This window comes from Dermacentor albipictus, chromosome 8 (genome assembly GCF_038994185.2).
Source record: "Dermacentor albipictus isolate Rhodes 1998 colony chromosome 8, USDA_Dalb.pri_finalv2, whole genome shotgun sequence".
Classification (NCBI taxonomy): domain Eukaryota; kingdom Metazoa; phylum Arthropoda; class Arachnida; order Ixodida; family Ixodidae; genus Dermacentor; species Dermacentor albipictus.
Window position 1 is genome coordinate 56316549 of NC_091828.1, and position 20387 is coordinate 56336935.

A 20387-nucleotide genomic window follows, 5' to 3' on the forward strand; every position below is an offset into this window, starting at 1 on the left:
CTTTGCTTAGGTAAATGTCCCATCGTACAGTTTATTCAAGCAACACTGAGGAGTCTAGTGTTGTTTATCGAAGCGAGAACGGTGGCACACAGGTGAGTCGATGGTCTCTTCGCGCTTGCTCTTAGCGAACATGGGTGTTTCTGCCATTCCAATGCGATAGCTATGGGAGTTTGTGAAGGTTGCTCCTACCCACAGTCGACACAACAATGTTGCGTCACGTGGCGAATCAGTTTTGGGTAATTGCAGTTTCAGTAATGAGCTGAGGCAGTATAATCGACGGTTGGAGCTCTGCTGAGCATTCCTGTAACTCAACGTGATGATACGTGCGAGATTGCGAACTCCTATGGGCAGAATACAAAGCATATTTGCTACAGAGCCTCAGTATTACTTTCGCCGCTGGAATGACTTCGTGGCTGACCTTTAATAAAAATGGCTGTGGCTTAGGTAAGGTTAAGCCCAGGATGCGAAGCATACTAGCCTTTATTTTAGTTGTTGAACCACTGTTTAGCTTGGTGAACTGCTGTTGCTTGGCTATATTTGGTTCGGCTAGACGAAGAAACAACTCATGCGTTACTCTGCTTCGCCTTGGACGCCCCGCATTGGACGCGGTGAGCGTCGAGCAACGCAGCGTTCGGCGCGGCAACGAAATGTGCGCCTGAGCAAGCGACGCACGCCTGAGCCTTACAAACAGCTCGTTTCTAAGGCAACACCGCATTCACTAGAGGCGCTTTTGTACCGCTTTGAAGCATCGTACTCGTGGCTCAGTGGTAGCGTCTCCGTCTCACACTCCGGAGACCCTGGTTCGATTCCCACCCAGCCCATCTTGCAAGAGTTGAGCCAAAGCCACTTCTCCTCTGTCGTGACGTCACGGTGTCACGTGGTATTCAAGGCGACACCGCCGCGCCTGAGTAGCTGGGTTGAGCTCTCGTAATATGCTTCGCATAAAACCTGGTACTGTCATTCGTGTCAGTAAACTGGCCTGTACTTCAAAATTTCTACGGTAAACACTTGTGGCCAGGAGAGCAAGTATTCGGGAGGTACCACTCTATAAACATGAACAACAGCCTCTGAAGTAGACGAAACCACGTATGTTTAGAAGAAGTAATTAACAATACCATTTCTTCCTTTGGACCTAGTATTTACAGAGCACGTAATTTCCACGGCTCATTTGTATAAATCCGCACTGACTTTCAGCATAAACGAACAATTACATTGCGTAGTTGTGTAATGCATCTATTCAAATCACCGTGATCTTGTGCCCTTGGTAGAGGGGTCTACCGTGAAATGTAGCTCATCTCATGTATTATTCTCTTTAAAAAACCGGTGCATGAGCCAGTCTCTCAAATAAATACTACGAATCACCTGAGACACGTACTATGAAATAACCCTAATGTTATGAAAGAGACGCCCTCTGCGTGTCCTAACACACGTAGAGGGCAGTAGCTTTCAAACCTATAAAGGGGCCAAGAAATGCGCAGTATTATTTACCTTCATACACACGGAGAGAGAGAAGAAAGGGGAAAGGCGGGGACGTTAACCAGAGGGGAAGATTCGGTTTGCTACCCTACGCTTCGGAGAGAGGGAGGGGACGTAAAGGTAAAGGAAAATAGAGATAGAGAAAGAAAAAATAGAGCACTGATGCACAATAACAGTCGGTCACTGTCACCGCTTAAATTCACCGCACATTACAGTAGCACTTGTAGCACTGTGAACATTAGTTCAGGACATAGCCGCTTGTCCTAGTCTGTTGTGTTTAACTTGAGGATCACTTTAGAATAAGAGCGTCGCCTTTTAAGGAGCAAGGTACTCAGTGGATGCTTGAAAATAATCTTATATAGAGCCGAGATTAACTTTTATGTGCTTATTTTCTCCATTTCCCGAAATTCATTATGTGCACTCACGGGGTTGATGCTGGTACCATTGGACCACCTATTGGAACTACGCTAACGGTAACTTCTACTCTCCGACTCGTCGCGAGCGGCCTAAGCTGCACTGTTTCAAGAAAAGGCGCTACCTTTACGTATGGCTGTCACTGACACGCAGCGACCCAGATTGCGCCAAGGTCATTGACCCTCCAAGCCGTCAAATTCATTCTCGGAAAAACACGGAAAGACTGGACATGAAGAAGGACAAGAGTATGCAGCGCTGAATATATCAAGTGAATTTTTATTTATTTGGGAAAAATGTACATGTGGTGATACCCGACTTGGCAGCGACAAACAGACGCCCAAAACTTTAAAAAAGGCAAACAAATATACCCAGCTTCAAGGCTAGGAAAAATTTAGAAACAATATATCTGTGTCAACAGAGGCAACACGCTGTGTCCGCGACTTGCCTCTGTCTCTCGTCTCTTTCCGTGCGCTAGAAATCTCAGTTATGGACTACCAACACGCCATAACCTACGCTCTTTCAATGTCTCTCTTTTTTTAGACAGGGCAACATTTGGCTGGCTTGTGCACAGGATTCTAAGTATTTGTCAATATGACATTGATTGAGATGCCTGCACAATGAGACAGTATTATAAATCTGGGAGATCTATGAAGATTCTTAACATTAAGAGCTGTCATAACAATGAAGCGGAATCTTGTAGAGGAAAGATGAGTATCAGCTTGTCCATGAAAGAAATATTGTTTCGAGATGCACTCTTATATTAAAACCAGCAAGTACTGAAAGCGGCGACAGAAATCAGAATTTGCGCGATAGGCAATAAAATTGTTTAGAGACAATGTTTTACTAAATGTTTTTTTTTCATTTCTTTAGGGGAGATGTCATAGTATGTTGAAACCAGCAAGTACTGAAAGCATACCAATTTACCATAAGTTGTGCATGGCACGACTTTCCAGAAATTGGAAGTCAGTATCTGCAACGAAGTGCGTTGCTGATTTAGTTATTATTTGTGCACGCTCTGCAGCAACATTCGGTGCATGAACATCTCAACTGGAACAGCAATACATATTATAGCATGTTTCCAGTATGTGTTCTCGAGAGTATCTGCGGCAGAATGCTTCCCGCAACCGGAAATGGAATGTTGACTTAACTGCTCTGCCGTTAACCACAATTGGTTATTTACACGATAATCAGTCAGGTATTGGCATGTTCCTACTAACGATTAATTTTGAAATGCTGTTGCGATTTCTATAAGCTTGTTCTGCAGAAATCAACATTTCAACTCAAATTTTATATTTTTGATATTCAGAGACAGTCCGGATCAGTCTATAAATCACCTTTGCCACCTTGCTATTCCTTCAGCGCAGCTCATTTACACAGCGCAGCTTGCTACAATTAGTAAAGAAGGCACGACGCATTATAAAAGTTCATCTTTTTAAATGAGCTGTCACATATACTTGGTAATTTCAGGATTAAATGTGCAAAAGACAGAATAATTGGTGAAATACGTGTGCTGCTTTTGTAGAGGTGAATACGCAGTACAAAGGTTCGAACCGCAACACATTTCTTTTCTGTGGTCCACGTTGAAAGAAAGCTTTCTGCAAGCAGTATGATGCCGTCGAGATATTATAGTGAGATTTCTAATAATCACATCTTAAAAAGTGGAAAGCACGTATGCGAGGGTGGCACACGTTAAAATTACTGCACATTTCTGCTGGCAAAAGTGCCTGTATCAAAACGAATTTTTGGAGGTATAAGGCAGCAGAACCCACATTATGGAAATGATCTGTGTAGCAGCTTGAAAAGAGAAGCTGACACAAAATATTTATTCAAAATGTAATGGTTACTTTATTTGCAAGTACAAAGCAAGGTAATTCAACATTTACCCTTCACAACCAAAATGCACCGTTTCTTGCTCTCTTGTTTTTTCTTCATGGCCATGAAGCAATAATGAAGAAGCCTTCGAACACAGCTCTGCGTGGCAGCACACGTTTATTTCTGCAGCAGCACCAGCAATGATGCAAATAGAAATAAATGTTGTAGGTTTGGGTATAATATGTCTAAATACTATCATAAGGAAGACAATCTCAGCTTTGTAGAGAGCACAATCATGTCCGCCTGTGGCCAGTATGTGAGTTGCTAATTCTCCGATCTCCTTGCTGGGCCTACAAGGACAGAGTACTAATCTAACAATCTCATAGTTGCTTGTTCAAGTCGCACTGTAAACAACTATTAACATCTAATGAAACAGGCATAAATAAACCACAAATAGATAAAACATTACCACAGAATATATAAAATACAACCCCAAAATTTGAACATGCTCTATCAAGAAAATTTTGGTAGCAATAAAAATTCAAGAATAATTATTTTAAAATTATTAATAATTCAAACTAATTAATGCCAAGAAATTCTAACGTCAGTTCGTACTCCGCTCCCGTACAAAGAACAACACCGCAAGAATGGGACAGTTTAACAGTAAAAACGCGATATCAGGTGATTGCAAATTGAATTACTCCAATCAATGTTCTTTAGTTAAGGATAGGTTACAATTCATTTGTAAACATATGACGATATCAGCACAAAACACCAGTCCCGTGCATGAGGTCTAATGCTGTGCTTGCGCAGAAAAGTGGAACATATACTCGAGCTTTAGGAATAACCACTGATACAGATACAAAAAAAATAACTGTGCTTATGAACCGAGCAGATAGTTTGCTTGAATAAATTTCAGTAGCGTAAGCACGAGCATGAATTCACGGTAAAAGGTACGACACGCACAAACTAGCAAATAAATAATTAAAGGTAGCATTGCTCTTCTACATCACATTTATTGCTGTCTTCGGCATTTGTTAACCCGGCACAACAAAAGCGACGCTCACCACCTTTAAGTACGCGAAGAACTTTTACCACTGTCCATCGGCCATGCGTCTCCTAGCAGCGGCCATGCAGCGCGCCAAACATTTTGCTGCTCCATAGACGAGAAAACCATGGCCAGGCGGCGCTACTGCGCCTCTCCTGACAGCGCCCCAATGTGGAAACGTCAAGCAGCGCGGTCGCGTCGTGGCGTAGTCTCCGCTTCGTTTACGTTGTGCCGTCCGCGCTTTTCTTCGCTGCTCGTTCTCACGGCGCTCCGTTTTCGACGGCGGCAGATCGCCTGCTTGCGCAACAGCGATGCAAAGATTGCCGTGCGGTTTCAAGAAGGTTGCCGACGCCGACAGCTTTTTTTTCGTGGCGGCAACCTCACGATAGGGGAGCGTCTGCTTCCGAACGTGTACGGCGTTGAACAAATTGTGGACGGTGATGTGAGAGTGAAAGCCAAGTGCATGTCACAGGTATCCGACAAGATCGTAGACGACGTCGAGTTAGAGGTACGCACCATGTTCAGAAATTTAGCCACTTTTATTTCAATTACAACATAAGTCACACTGGCAGCAGAAACTTCTGTTGTCATACTACTCGATCACTGCAGATCCATTGGGCTGCTTCTTGACGGTTCCGTCACTTCACAAAGGCATATTCTGGAGTCTGTTTCACACGTGTCTTGCTGCTGCTCAAGAGCTGCGTCGCTGCAGTACGAAAGCAGATGTCCCGGTGGTACTGACTGCTGAGAAGACTGTTGTGATTGCCATTGGTCTGTTTGGCGCCGCTTCCATCTGCATCGCGTATAAATGAAACAGTGTGTGTGCCTATTTGTTGTGGGGATTAAATTACTCCCAATAATATGTTTGCAAAGGTAACGTTTCTGTGATTGTGTGCATATATTATTCTACAAGAGTGGTACCACTACAAGTTATCATACTTGCACACTAAGATACTTAGAAAGCATGGGCAAACAACAAACATAACGCGCACGTCTCGAGCGGCTGCTTTCCGATCTGCCGCTTCCCGACGCACGCGACGACCGCGGCTTGCATTAAATACGGTCTGCTACCACACAAAAGTAGCGCGTGGCCCCTTTCGTTACCTGCACAACTAGTAATTTAAGTTGCCGCGTTTGGAAAAGGGAAATAATTCTCTTGAGCTCATCCATGCCGATCGCGAGGGAAGGCACAGTGCAATCAAATAAATTCGGGGGTTCTAAGTGCCAAAACCATGCCACAACCACGATATCATTATGAGGCCCGCTGTAATGGGGAGTCTCAGCAATAATTTTAACTCCTGGGGGTTCTTTAACGTGCACAAAAATCAAAGCACACGGTAACAAGGGTGTTCATGCATTTTGCCCCTTTTGAAATGCGGCCGCCGTGGCTGGGAATCGAGCACGCGTCGTAGAGCTTAGCGGCGCAACACGCATGCATTTACCGCTAACAAACGGCGGATGCCACCACAATTCATCAACGCGACACTACTAAACAAACGGCCGTGCACTAAAAACAGGCATATGACTATTCCGCTTTCAAGGTATTACACGCGAATGCGAAAGTATGAGCCTTACTTGACTCGGCCGCGCACTGCAGTTATCCATGCTTGTCGTCTGTCCTTCTCGTACCACTTCCCAGGAAATCTGTAGAACTTCACGGGCGGCGTAGGACCTTTCGTGTTTTCGAGGCTACTGTGGCAATCGGCAACACATCAGTATTGCGTGCCACCTTTACTGGCTGATGAGGTCGCATTCGGAATCGCAAAAACCACGCGCACGAGCGCTCCCGCCGTACAGAATACGGGCGCGCGCCAGCGCAGCGACGACCCTCGAAACTTCCATCGGTCCGCTAGGGGAGCATTCGGCGCTGGTGCCGCGCGGGCAAACTTTAGGTTGCCGCGTCTATGGCCACATGGCTTCTTTTCAGCGGCTCGCGCACCTTTAGGAGTCTTCTTGGTAACTGTACCACGCGTCACAAGCGGCTGAGGCACATAACACGATTGATAAGCCTACGCCACCAAATAGGAGAGCGTTAAAGCGTAATTAGAGCGGCGAAACAAAGCGCGACACGACCGTTACAAAAGACTGCGCGGGCGATACTCTTCCCGGCATGCTTCTTGAGAGCTACACAACGCAGAGGAGGTATGACTGCGCTCACGTTTGGCTGAAGCTGAAGCGCGTTTGATTATAGTATCTATCTATAGAGCGCAACTAAATATAACAATCACGCTGCAGTGCCGTGAAAGTGTCATCATCATCGTCGTCATCAGCCTGTTTTATATCCACTACAGGACGAAGGCCTCTCTATGCGATCTCCAATTAACCCTGTCCTGCGCCAACCGATTCGAAGTAGCGTCCCCGAATTTCCCAATTTCATCGCTCCACCTAGTCTTCTGCCATCCTCGACTGCGTTTCCCTTTGTTTGGTACACATTCTGTAACCTTAACGGTCCAACGGTTATCTAACCGACGCATTACCTGACCTGCCCAGCTCCATTTTTTTCCTTGATGTCAATTATAATATCGTCTACACCCGTATGCTGTCTGGTCTAAACCGCTCTCTTTCTTTCTCCTAACGTTATACCTAGCAACCCTCGTTCCATCGCTCAATTCGCGCTCCTTAACTTGTTCTCAAGCTTCTTTGTCAGTCTCCAAGTCTGTGCCCCAAATGTCAGCACTGGCGAAATGCACTGATTGTACACCTTCTTTTTCAATTATAAAGGTAAGCTTCCAGTAAGGAGCTGATAATGTGTGCCGTACGCCATCAAATCCATACTTATTCTTCTATGAATTTCCTTCTCATGGTCAGGGTTCTCTGTGATTAATTGACCTAGGTAAACCTACTCCTTCACAGACTCTAGAGGCTGACTGGCGATCCTGAACTCTTGTTGCTTTGCCTGTCTTGTCTTCTGCATATTAAGCTTCAATCTAACATTTACACTCACTCTGTTAAAATGCTCAATTATGTGTTGTAACTAGTCTGCATTGTTGCTAAATAGAGCAATGTTATCGGCAAAACGAAGGTTGCTGTGATATTCGCCGTTGATCCTTACTCCTAAGCCTTCACAGTTTAATAGCTTGAATTCTTCTTCCAAACACGCAGTGAATAGCATTGCAGAAATTGTGTCTCCCTGTCTGACCCCTTTCTTTATAGGTATCTTCCTGCTTTTCTGTAGAATTAAGGTAGCTGTAGAACCTCTGTAGATATTTTCCAAGGCATTTATGTAAGCGTTCTGTACTCCTTGATTACCTAGTGTCTCTATGACTGATAGTATCTCTACTGAATCAAATGTATTTTCGTAATCTATGAAAGCCATAAGAGAGGCTCATTGTAGTCTGCGGATTTCTCGATAACCTGATTAATGACATGGATGTGATCCATTTCGAGTATCCCTTCCTGAAGACAACATGTTCCCTTGGTTGACTAAACTCCAGTGTTGCCCTTATTCTATTGGAGAGTATTTTGGTAAATCTTTTATATAATACTGGGAGTAAGCTAGTGGGCCTATAAATTTTCACTCCTTTAACATCACCTTTTTTATGGATTTGTATAATGTTTGCATTCTTCCACTTTTCAGGGACCCTTGCAGTCGATAGACACTTCGTATAAAGAGCCGCCAGTTTTCCAAGCGTTATGTCTCCTCCATCTGTGATTAAATCGACTGTTAGTCCATCGTCTCTAGCCGCTTTTCCTCGTCTCAAATTTTGCAAGGCCCTTCTGACGTCATCGCTAGTTATAGGATGAGTTTCTGTATCCTGGTCATTACTGTTTCTAATAGTGGTATCCTGACTCATCGGAGTATACAGGGTTGTACAGGCCACTATAGAATTATTCCGCTTCTTTTACTATATCTTCGAGATTGCTTATGATATTACCCTGCTTATCTTTCAGTGCATACATCTTGGTTTCTCCTATGCTAATTTCCTTCTCACTGATTTCAGGCTGCGTGAATTTTTTACGGCCTCTTCAGCCTTTCTCACGTTACGGTTTCGAATATCACTTACTTTCGCCTTGTTGATCAGTTTTGACATTTCCACAAATTCTATCTTATCTCTTGAGTTGGATACTTTCATTCTTTGTCGTGTCTTTATTAAGTCCTTTGTTACTTGGGAGAGCTTGCCTACTGGTTGCCTTGGTGCCTTGCCGTTCACTACAATTGATGCCTCTGAAGCCAGCCTAATTACTGTTTCATTCATTAGCTCTATGTCATCGTCATCTCTCTGTTCTAAGGCTGCATATTTGTTTGCAAGTACGAGCCTCAATTTGTCTGCTTTAACCCTTATTGCCTCTAGGTTGATCTGTTACTTCTTGACGAACTTAGCTCTTTCTCTGTTCAAATTAAGGTGAGTCCTGGCTCTCACTAACCTGTGATAACTGCACTTTAGGCTACCTATCACTTCCACATCCTGCACTATGCTGGGATCAGCAGAAAGCATGAAGTCAAATGTATTTGTTGTTTCACAATTAGGGCTTTTCCAGGTCTACTTTCTGTTGCTACGCATCCTGAAGATGTTCATTATTCGAACCTTATTCCTTTCTGCGCATTCTGCCAGCATCTCGCCTCTAGCGCTCCTACAATCGACGCCGAGGTTGCCAATTGCTTGTTCACCGGCCTGCTTTTTCGACACTTTTGCATTCAACTCGTCAATTACTACAGCGTACTGGGTTTGCACTTTTTTCATCGTTAATTCAACATCTTCATAAAACTGATCTACTTCCTCATCATCGTGACTGGATATTGGAGCGTAGGCTTGTACTACCTTTAATACATACATCTTATTAAGTTTGATTACGATTACAGCTGCCCTCTAATTAATGCTGTCGAATTCGTCAATGTTGCCCGCTATGTCCTTATGTGTTAAGAATCGTACCGCATATTGCTTCTTATCTAGCAGACATCTGTAGCGGAGGACATGTCCGTTCTTAAGCAATGTATAAGCATCACCAGTTCTTCTAATGATATCCCGATGATATCCCAAACAATGTCTGAGAGTTCATCAAAGAGTCCTGCTAAGCTAGCCTCACTCGAGAGGGTTCGAGTGTTAAACGTTGCAAGGGTCAGTTTCCATTGGCGGCCTGTCCGGACGCAGAGATTCTTAGCACCCTCTATTGCGTTACAAGTCTGATCGCCACCTTGGTCAGCTGCTCCGCAGTTGCTGGCGACTGAGGGCCACTGGGTTATTGAGTGGGTCATTTGGAGGATTTTGTCACTTAACCGCATATCAAGATTCTAATATTCTATAGTTGAAATATGTTGCTATTCTTTTGTATTCGTAAATGTAATCTCTGCTCATTTGGCCGGCCGCCATTGTTGCTTTATACCGTGAGCGCCCGTTTATCTCTCCACGAGACCTTCCTGGAGCGGCTGTTGCGCGTTGTCATGTGAAAGTAGCAGTGGCTTCCTCGCGTCTTAGTGAGCGGGCAAAAGTGGTGCGTGTCGGGCGTTCTCTCAGGAACCCGGAATTTGCTGCAGTTTAGGAACCACCCTATCTGATGCTTTCGAAAGAAAAAAAAAGAAAAAAACACAGTGGCATATACATTCTGTTGCAGTGTAGAAATCATTTTTCTCCCCTACAGAATAGTTATTGGGCCTGCTCGGCACTTCTGTTGTGTCGGTCGTAGAGCTTCTACAGTATTCCAGCGCGCGCCTGCGTGGGCCCTTCAGTCCGCGTCCTGCTGTTAAAGGGTGTCGTGTTCCAGGAGAAGATATAACAAACCCGACTACAGGAAGCATTGATACGCAAGGAAATGGAAAAAAAAATATTGGGCACAAATGTATATTCAACCACCATAATGCATCCGCGTTTAGCTTTTGTGCTGGTAGGTTTCATACCACAGCCTCGAAGCCAGCAATGGTAGTGGGGGCTTTTCCACCACACTGAAGAGTAGCTATAATTTATGCCCCAGCATCGTTTGCCAGAATATTCTCCGATGTATGTTCAGGGATTCTGTGGCCTGCTTTTACATTATAATGGCACGTATGTATACATATTATTGACCACTGAGTTGCTGCTGGGTAACTTGAGCATGCGCTCGTGCAAGATTTCAACTTTTTTTATATATATTGCAAAAACAAACAGTACGACTGGCACCAATAACATCTTAATTTAGTCCAACCTGCCTCCGTCGCGCGGCTGCACACCATATTTCACACGTTAGCCCTGGCCGAAATTGTCATATCAGGATCGCAGTACGACAGAATAACCAGCAAACTTTCAATCTATGCAATAGGTCCCCTGAGCCACGAATTACACGTTTTGTGTTAAGTTATAATCAAGGGGTTACAAGTAATTTGGCGTTGCAGTAACCTTCAATTTAGCCGCTTCGACGCGTGTAACCTCTAGCCGCGATGGAAATCAACAAAAACACAGATATGAAGTTGGTTCCATAACCTAGTAAGCTTTATGTTATAGGTTACTTGCAACTAAAGGTAAACATAAGCGTTAACATGCAAAGAGTGTATGATATAGCCTTGAATCTACCATTGTTTGTCTGTTTTTACTGATAATCTGTTAAAGCGACTAGAAGCATTAAAAACGTAGAATACCAATTCCCATGATTTAGCCCGTATTCAGCAGTATTTAGCCCGTAGCCCTGGCATAACTACAAATGCCACCAACACCCCACTTAGCGAAAGTAGAGGACCAATACTAAAAATCAGTATGCGAAGTCAATTGCTTCTGGATCAAATGAAGCTTTCGCAAAAAAAAAATCTTAAACAAGTGTTTGCATCTGTAACTCTGAGGTATAGGCTATGTTTCTTTATTTACCAAGCAAGCTCTACGCAAGACCAAGTTTATGCTGTGTCAAAAATATCCTAATTGTAATGGCCAGTGACATTTCAGCGTTTGTGTATCAAGAAATAGCGTTGCAATTAACAGCTAAAGTCTCATTTTTCTTATTTTAATTCTTTTCACGAGGTTCGTAATATATTTCCAGGTGACCCAAGATAAATAATTAATTGTTTATGTTCGCTGAATGTAAGGTCCGGGTTACAGATGATGTTCAGACAAAGTAGGAAATTAGTGGGCGATTGCGGCCTTTTCAATAAATTACGTGTACATACGCTTCATAACCCGCCGTGGTTGCTCAGTGACTATGGTGCTGGGCTGCTGAGCACGAGGTCACGGGATCAAATTCTGGCCACGGCGGCCGCGTTTTGATGGGGGCGAAATGCGAAAACACCCGTATTATTAGAGTTAGGTGCAAAATAAAGAACCCCAAGTGGTCGAAATTTCCGTAGTCTTCCACTACGGCGTGCCTCATAATCAGGAAGTGGTTTGGGCACCTAAAGCCCCCATAATTTAATATACGCTGCAGAGCGCTATGATCTGTTTTAGGTGTGATGACCAATTTTGCGTGTTGCGCAGGTACAACTATAAATGCCACCAAAATTAAATTTTTGCAAAATTAGGGGAGTCCTATGAAAAATCTGTATTAATTAATATTTGGGGTTTTTACATGCCAAAACCAGTTTCTGATTATGAGGCACGCCGTAGTGGAGGACTCCGGAAATTTTGACCACCTGGGGTTCTTTAACGTGCACCTAAATCTAAGCACACGGGTGTTTTCGCATTTCGCCCCCATCGAAATGCGGCCGCCGTGGCCGGGATTCGATCCCGCGACCTCGTGCTCAGCAGCCCAACACCATAGCCACTGAGCAACCACGGCGGGTGTGAAAAATCTGTGTGCGAGACTACGCGCATGTGGAGTAGATAAAGCCATTGCAAAAAATTTTCTTAAACAAATGCTCGAAAATGTAATACGGCTGCTGTACGCTACGGCTGAACTAGGCGTATGATTTCCTGTGTGGGTGCAGTGGTCTTTCTTCTTTATTCTGTACACTACAAGGACATATTAGGGCTTAGAAAACAGTACAGCTTTCAACCAGTTGCGCTGTTTGGGAGTAATTCTCTGCAGCCGTATTTTTGTACATCCCTAGGATATTATGGATTCGGAAAAGCGTGCGCCTCGAAAACTTGTAGTGCGCTACGGGCATATCTCCGGCGTGTGCGTAATTAACATTCGTGATAATGCGTTTACTTGTGTGTTAGCATGCGCCCTACGATGCTGCTTTGCCAAAGGGAACAGTTGTACCAAGCAATTTGTGTTCACAATTTCTTTCGTTATCTCTGTGTGGTACAGTGCATCTCTTATTCCCCTTTACGAGATTTAACACTAAAGTGTTTTATAGTGGAGTATACCACGAACTTCCTGTAACGGATATAGCGTTGGTGCGAACGCGTGAACTGTGGTAACTCTAACTGAACTGAACTTGTGGACGTACCCTTTGTAACGGGTGAGTATTCCAAACTGCTCAGGCCAAAGGAAAACAAGAAGGAAAAAATAATAGATAAAAGAGAAAGGAAAGAAGAAAAACGATAACGTTGTAAGAGAGAGAGAGAGAGAGTTGGTTCATTCGGTTCAGCCGTCTTTTCGTCACGCTCGCTGCAGCCAGCAGCACTCCCCCCCCCCCCCCCCCCCCCGTAGCCTGACGTGGCATCATCGGCGGATTGAAATCCCAGTGCGTGAGGTAAGGTGGCGTCATCTGGAAGAAGATCTTGCATCGCAGCACTACGTGTTCAATGCTCTTGTCCTCCTCGCCGCATGCCCTACAGATGCTGCTGGCTACGTTCCCAGGCGCCCGACGGCCCGCTGGCCTCACTCCAACCACTCCCGAGTCGACGACAACATGCAAACGATGGCGTTACGTGTACCGCCTTCCAGAGCTCGCGAACCGTGATGTAGCGGTTGGAGCCCCACATACTCCACCGACACTGCTGGCCCGCTTTGACGCTGTACGCAGGTGATCTTCGTGGGTAGCAGTGTAGTAAGGCTCTGTGCAGAGGTTGACGCCCAGATACCTATACTCGGTCGCCCGTTGAACAATTCGGCCTCCGGGAAGCGTGATGGGTCGGTGAACTTCGGCCGGGCCGGAAAAGACAGGGGTGGTGCCGCCATCTAGTAGCCGTGAGAGTAAGGAGCGCCGACAGTGAGCGCTTCGGTAGCCTCAGGGCAGCGGAGGTTCCAACGCAGTGTAGCCTGGTGTAGACGGTGTAGGCCTTCTGCTCAGGTGACGACGCTGTTTAGGTACACAGGCACATGTTTGGGCACATTTGTCTTTCGCATTCGATTTAGCCTGGTACGCCTCGACGCTTGCGAAGTGCAGCTTCACCATGCATCAGCAGTGTTTACATGCCGTCTACTGTATCGCTTGCGATACCACCAACTATGAAAACCACTACGCTAAACGGCACAGAAAGGCAACGACGTCGACGGGCGAATCTCGCTTTGGAGAAGCGAGAGACACGCCAGCGTGAAGCAGAACGATTTTGCTTGTTCGCAGAGCACGCTGCGAATACTGCCAATCGCATTCCTGAAGGTGAGCCCGTCGCAACTCAAGCGGCTGCCCAAGACACTACAGTATCTCACCAAATTGTCGTACCACGGCCGAAATTACTCGGCAGCTGGTCGCCGCTTGCCAACAGGGCGCTTCATGGCAAGCGAACCTGCAACATGGCCGCCGATCTACAAATCGTGCACCTTTGGCTGCAGTGGACCGTGAGTTCACGAAGAAAACATGCAACACCTTCTGTGAAGACACGTTTCACTTTCGTGCTCTACCGATTCGTATGAAAGAGGGATCAACAATATCCTTTTTCTTTGGAAACTAGTTTCTCAGTGGTGGTGCACTCGATATGTGCCACTCAAGTGAACCAAATGAATATATGTGCCATGAACACACGTGATATCTACCATGCAAATGAACCTCTTTGATGCTAACTTGGATCATTGGCTACGTGCCAGCAGTTGCGTGCCCCTCTTCAGTCAACAGGACACACCCCTGTGGGGTACCCCTGTCTCCGAGCTCCACAGGCTCTGACCGCTCATTTCCTATCCGGATAGTTGCTGTTCTATTGGTTAGGAAATCTTTGATATAGCCGTAGGTCTTGCGGCCACACCCCGTCTTGCGCAGGTTCTCGAGCACGCTGGCGTGGGACACGTTGTCGAAGGCCCCTTTGAGGTCCAAAGCCAGTATACCCCGGGGCGCGTGCCTCGTTGCTCTTTTAATCACCAGTTCGTGTAATTGGATCAAGACGTCTTGGGTGCTCAGGTGCTGGCTGAATCCATACATGATTGCCCCTGCCCCTGCCCCTGCGCGAACTACTCAATCAGATCGAGGGCGTGGACCACGCGTTCTATGCCGACGATATAACGGTGTGGACGAACCGCGCGGGTTCCGATGCCTGGGCGGAGGAAGCCTTGCAGAGAGCGGCAACGACCGTCCACGAGTATTCCAGGACCTGTGGCCTGAGCTGCGCTCCACAGAAATCGGAGCTGCTCATGGTACAGCCCGGAAAACCAAAGAAAGAGCCGCCGCCGAACATAATCATCACCATCGACGGGACAGAGATCAAACCAACGCAGCAGATCCGGATACTGGGCCTGCTGTTGCGCAGTGACGGCAAGGCGCACGCAGCCGTCAACAAAATCAAGACCACATCCGAGCAAGTCCTGAGCATGATCCGGAGAGTCACCAACCGGAACAGAGGAATCAAAGAAGAACACGCACTGCGCCTGGTGCAGGCATTCGTCGTGTCACGCGTAACGTACTCCGCCCCGTACCTCCAGCTTGCGAAGGTGAACCGCGAAACGCTGAAAACGACGATAAGGAAAGTAGTAAAACTCGCCATGGGCATCCCAGTCTACTCGTCAACGCAGAAGCTGCTGGAAATGGGTGCCCACAACACGGTGCAAGAGCTGGTGGAAGCACACCTATCCCACCAGAGGGTAAGGCTGAGCCGGACAGAGCACGGTCGGGCCGTCCTAAGCAAGATAGGATGGAAAATTGAACAGCTACCAACAATGGAGCCGCTCCCCACAACGTGGAGAGACATTATTAAGACCAAGCCCCTCCCCCGGAACATGCAGCTGGGGAGGAACAATGAGAGACGCTCTGCGCGGGCCAAGGCACTGGCTCGACAGCTGGAAGAGGACCCCGAGGTCCTCTACGCGGACGCCTCACTTCCCAAGCACGGAACCAGAGCAACGGCGGTCGTCACCACCATCGATAAACTGGTCACAGGCGCGTCGATACGGACGACGAATACAGCCGAAGCAGAAGTGGCCGTGGCCCTCGCACTCGCACAACCAGGAGTGAGGACCGTTGTCACAGACTCCCAGACCGCCTACACAAGCTGCCGCAAGGGGAACATCTCTTCCGTGGTACTAGCGCTCCTTAACAAATGCAAATCACCGGGGCGGGCCGTTGAGCTCGTGTGGGTCCCGGCTCACTCGCAAGTGGAAGGCAACGCAATCGCCGACCACTATGCTCGAGAACTGTCGATCCGGGCCGAGGACGAGCCAGGGCTACCGCACCCCGTGACAAGCTACAAAGATATCACGCAAATGTACAGAAGCGGCAGATGTAGGCTTCCCCGTCCGCATCCGCAACTCAACCGAATTCAGCAAACGATCGTGCGACGCACGCAAGCGGGGTCGCTAGCGCATCCCGTGCTCTTGCATAAGATGTTCCCAACAGAGCATGACACTTCATGCCCTTTTTTCAGACGGTCAAAATGCACTCTAGCACACATCCTTGCAGAGTGCACTAAGCTCAAGAACCCCCACCATCCCTACCCCCCACCCTCCCCAGCCCCAACCCCCCCGAGCGATGGGAGACCTTGTTGTCCAGCCCCGACCTACCGACCCAGCTCGCGCTGGCGGCTAGGGGCCAGGAACTGCTGGACACACATGGGACCTGAGAAGAAGGTTCCATCCCATCTGGTGCCAGCGCGCACCAACCATCACTAAGGGCTCAGCACAAAAGTTGATTCTCTCTCTCTCTCTCTTCAGTCAACATCTTTGACGCCGACTTGGGTAACACATATGTGCCACTGGCGATGTGCCGCTCTGCAATGGCGAAAAAGACGCTTTAAATTTCTCCGATGCTGAGTGTAACGGAATGCAGGACACAAGGTTTCCTCAAGGACAGAGACCAGGAGCATTACCAGGCAGCGCCACAAATGCACTGGGTTTTTGCCCCTTTCAATGAAAGCCTTTGACACCGGCGCTTTAGCGAGCTGTGCCGTGAATACACTGGGCACGTGTCACTCTTCATGAACTTCTCGCCAACTTCAGTCTCTCAGTATGTGCCTGCGATTATGTGCCACTGAGTTTGTGGCAAGCGAGGGAACAATTCTCGGCATTTGTAGGCAGCCCCGCGCCACGCTTTTTATCTCGGAGGCCAAGCTTGGACTTCTATGAAGTGTCGCTAGATGGCGCAGCGTGTCCAAAAAGAAAGGCGAGAGATTAACCCGGCGGCACCTTGACCTGTTCCTCAGCGTTCGCACGCACCGGCGCGCCATGCACTTGGGAGGCCAGGCGCAGGCTTTGCGGCGGCGGCGTTAGATGGCGCCGAGTGTTCTTAGCAAAGCGCGAAAGAGCAACCCCCCCTGGAGTACGCACCTCATAATAACTCGTGTCGATGACGGCAATGCGTTGAGTCGCTATATTGATTCAATGCGAACGCATTACGGTCGCAGTGATGGGTTTTGACGATGTTCTTCCAATGTGAAGTTCTTTACAATCAATTATGTGTAGTTTTCTCAATTCCAGAAAACGTTTTTTGATGGCACACTCATGCCTTACTGTTCTTCACGCTAGTTTTTTAACGCTTTTATCGGAATTAACCTGCACCAGCTGGTCGAAGTTTTGGTAATACTGAAGTCGACGAATTTGTATAGTGAGAGTACCGTGACACAGCTGATAGAAGAACAACACAAACGTGTAGTGTTTCGAAGGGCAGGTCGTATGAGAAACAACGAATTCCACGCTTTTTAGAAGCTTTGAATGTGTGTGCATGGGTGCACGCACTTCGGCATGTGGTAAACTGCGATCGCCAAATCGGTCACGTCAACGACCAGCTGATGAATGACCGTGCGTCAGCCCGCTGTTCAGAAAGTAGCGAGAGCTAGTCCTCTCTTCAAGAATGGGCCGCAGGGGAGGTTTTTTTCGGGTTCTCATGATCAGGCACACGCGCTGGGTATAACTGGAGGATTTAACTCATCGGTTTACACTTATACGTATACGCTTTATGGTGGACTTTATGCGCACCGCATTAACTATAACCAAGCACAAGAAGTGCTTCCCGTTCTGTTTACGCAATGTGCCGTCTTATGTAAGAAAGTATATCAGGCTTCTTGGTCCGAAAAAAGAGGGTGGTATTTGTTGTGAATCAGCATGCGCCGCTGACACGTATTTGTTTGTTAGATTCACCGGCCATGCCTCTTGTGAATCGGCAGTGGCTGCGGCTGACGTCATAAGATAAGGACTATAAAAGCAACACTAACCTTCAATAAAGCGTCCGTTCTTTGGCAACTGCTTCTCGAGTTACTTCAGTGGCGACGAGGCTGCCCACCACCGGGCCGTGCCTGCTCCATGGCGGCTCACGCCGGACCACCGGGTTTCGACGAAACGGAAGACAGTTGGGATGCCTACCAGGTGCGTCTGCAGTCTTACTTTGAAGCCTATGATATCGTCGACTCGAAGAAACGACGAGCCCTGCTAACGGTAGCCTTAAGCACGGCAACAGTCGGCATAATAACGGTACGGTGCGCGCCGGCGAAGATTCAGGACCTTACCTATGAGAAGCTGCTTGAACTGCTGGCAGAACACTTTGCGCCACAGGGCAACGAAATAGCGGAGTCTTACAAGTTCTTCACCAGATGCCAGCGTCCCGACGAGTCAACGAAGGACTTCATTGTGGAAATTCGGAAGAAGGCCTGCAGTTGCAACTTTGGCGAAGCGCGGGACAGGATGCTACGAGACAGACTTGTTTGTGGTCTACGTGATGCCGGCGTTCGTCGGAAGCTTTTGGCCAGACCTTCGCTGACGCTGAAAGAAGCCGAAGATATAGCGTTAGCAGCAGAGATGGCAGCTCTCAACGTTGATCACATGGAGAGCACACAGGATTATGGCGACGTCCATGCCGTGAGGAGCAAGGTGCAAGGTCAACCGTATTACCACAAGACTCATCCGAGCACTTCTCGACCAAGCGAAGACGTCGTTTGCCCGTGCTGTGGTAGCACTAAGCACAAGGCAGCAAAGTGCAAGTTTCGCCGGGCGGAGTGTTTTCGCTGCCGACGTAAAGGGCACCTAGCTAAGATGTGTGTATGGAAACAAAGGGTGGCCCTTTGTGAGAAGCATTCTTCAGAGAGCGACGGCAACGAACTTTGTCTAATGAGTTTGTACACTACGTCGGTAAACTTGGTCAAGCCTGTGGTTCGCACCCTCTGCTGGAGCGGAATTCCGCTGACAATGCAAGTGGACACCGGATCGCCTGTCTCCATCATTACGTGGAAAACATACTGCAAGCATCGGAATGCCTGGCCTGCAATCCGCGAGACGTCCTTGAAGTTGTCCTGCTTTCTTGGCAAGGTGCCCGTGAGGGGTCAGCTGAAACTTCCGGTCTCGTACGCGGGAAAGACCCTAGATGCCACTCTAACCGTACTGCAATGCGATGGCCCGAACTTGTGCGGGCGAGATGTCATCAGCGCATTTGAGCGTAGCGGAAGGCCCGTCTTAAGCATTCTCGGCGAGGAAACCTCCGGTGAGCAAAATGTTCTTGACAGTACTTTGGTTAGCGCACTCTTAGAGGAGTTCGGCGATTTGTTTACGCCAGGTCTAGGGCTAATTGATGGCCCCGCAGTCCATTTGCGGTTGCGGGAAAATGCGTTGCCGCGGTTCTGCAAAGCACGTTCTGTGCCGTATGCAATGCGGGAGCAAGTGTCAAATGAAATAGACAGGCTTGTTAAGCATGGCATTCTCTCGCCTGTCGACAGTGCGGAGTGGGCCACACCTTTGGTTCCCGTTATCAAAAAGAATGGTTCCATTCGGTTGTGTGGTGATTTTAAAGTGACCGCAAATGCTGCATGTGTCACGGAGCAGTACCCATTGCCAAAAATAAGGGATATCTTTGCAAACCTAAACGGTGGTGAAGTATTCAGCACCATCGACTTGAAGGATGCTTACAGTCAGCTGCCGCTTGACGAGGAAACGAAGAAGATATTGGTTGTAAACACTCCGAAAGGCCTGTTTTGCTTTAATAGGCTTCCTTTTGGTGTAGCCTCTGCCCCTGCGATTTTTCAGAGACGTATGGATGGCATCCTGCAAGGCATTCCGGGCATTCAAGTATATTTGGACGATGTGGTAGCCGCGGAGAAACGCGGCAACTGTGAGACGCTGCGTGAAGTTTTCAGACGTTTCCGGCAACACGGTGTGAAGCTGAATCCGCAGAAATGCAAGTTCCGACAAGCAGAAGTTGAATTTCTGGGACATCGTATAAATACGAACGGATTGTTACCTAAGATGGACAACATTGCTGCAATAATGGAAATGCCGAAGCCAACCGGTGTTGCGGAACTGCGGGCGTTTTTGGGCTTCGTGACCTACTACCACTCATTTCTGGGAAACTTGGCTACTGTTCTAGAGCCACTGCATGAACTGCTAAGAAAGAACACACGCTGGCAGTGGGGAGCGAGACAAGATAACGCGTTCCGAGCAACAAAGCGGCTGCTAGAGGAAGCTAAGTTCTTGGCGCACTACGATCCAAGTAAGCCGCTTATCTTGGAAACCG

The 20387-nt window shown here is 47.4% G+C and overlaps 1 protein-coding gene across 1 annotated transcript in view; it reads right to left on the minus strand.

The window, feature by feature from the left end:
- LOC139048792 (uncharacterized) overlaps window positions 1-20387 on the minus strand; it is a 119547-nt gene that overhangs the window by 26405 nt on the left and 72755 nt on the right. The window lies entirely within an intron of this gene.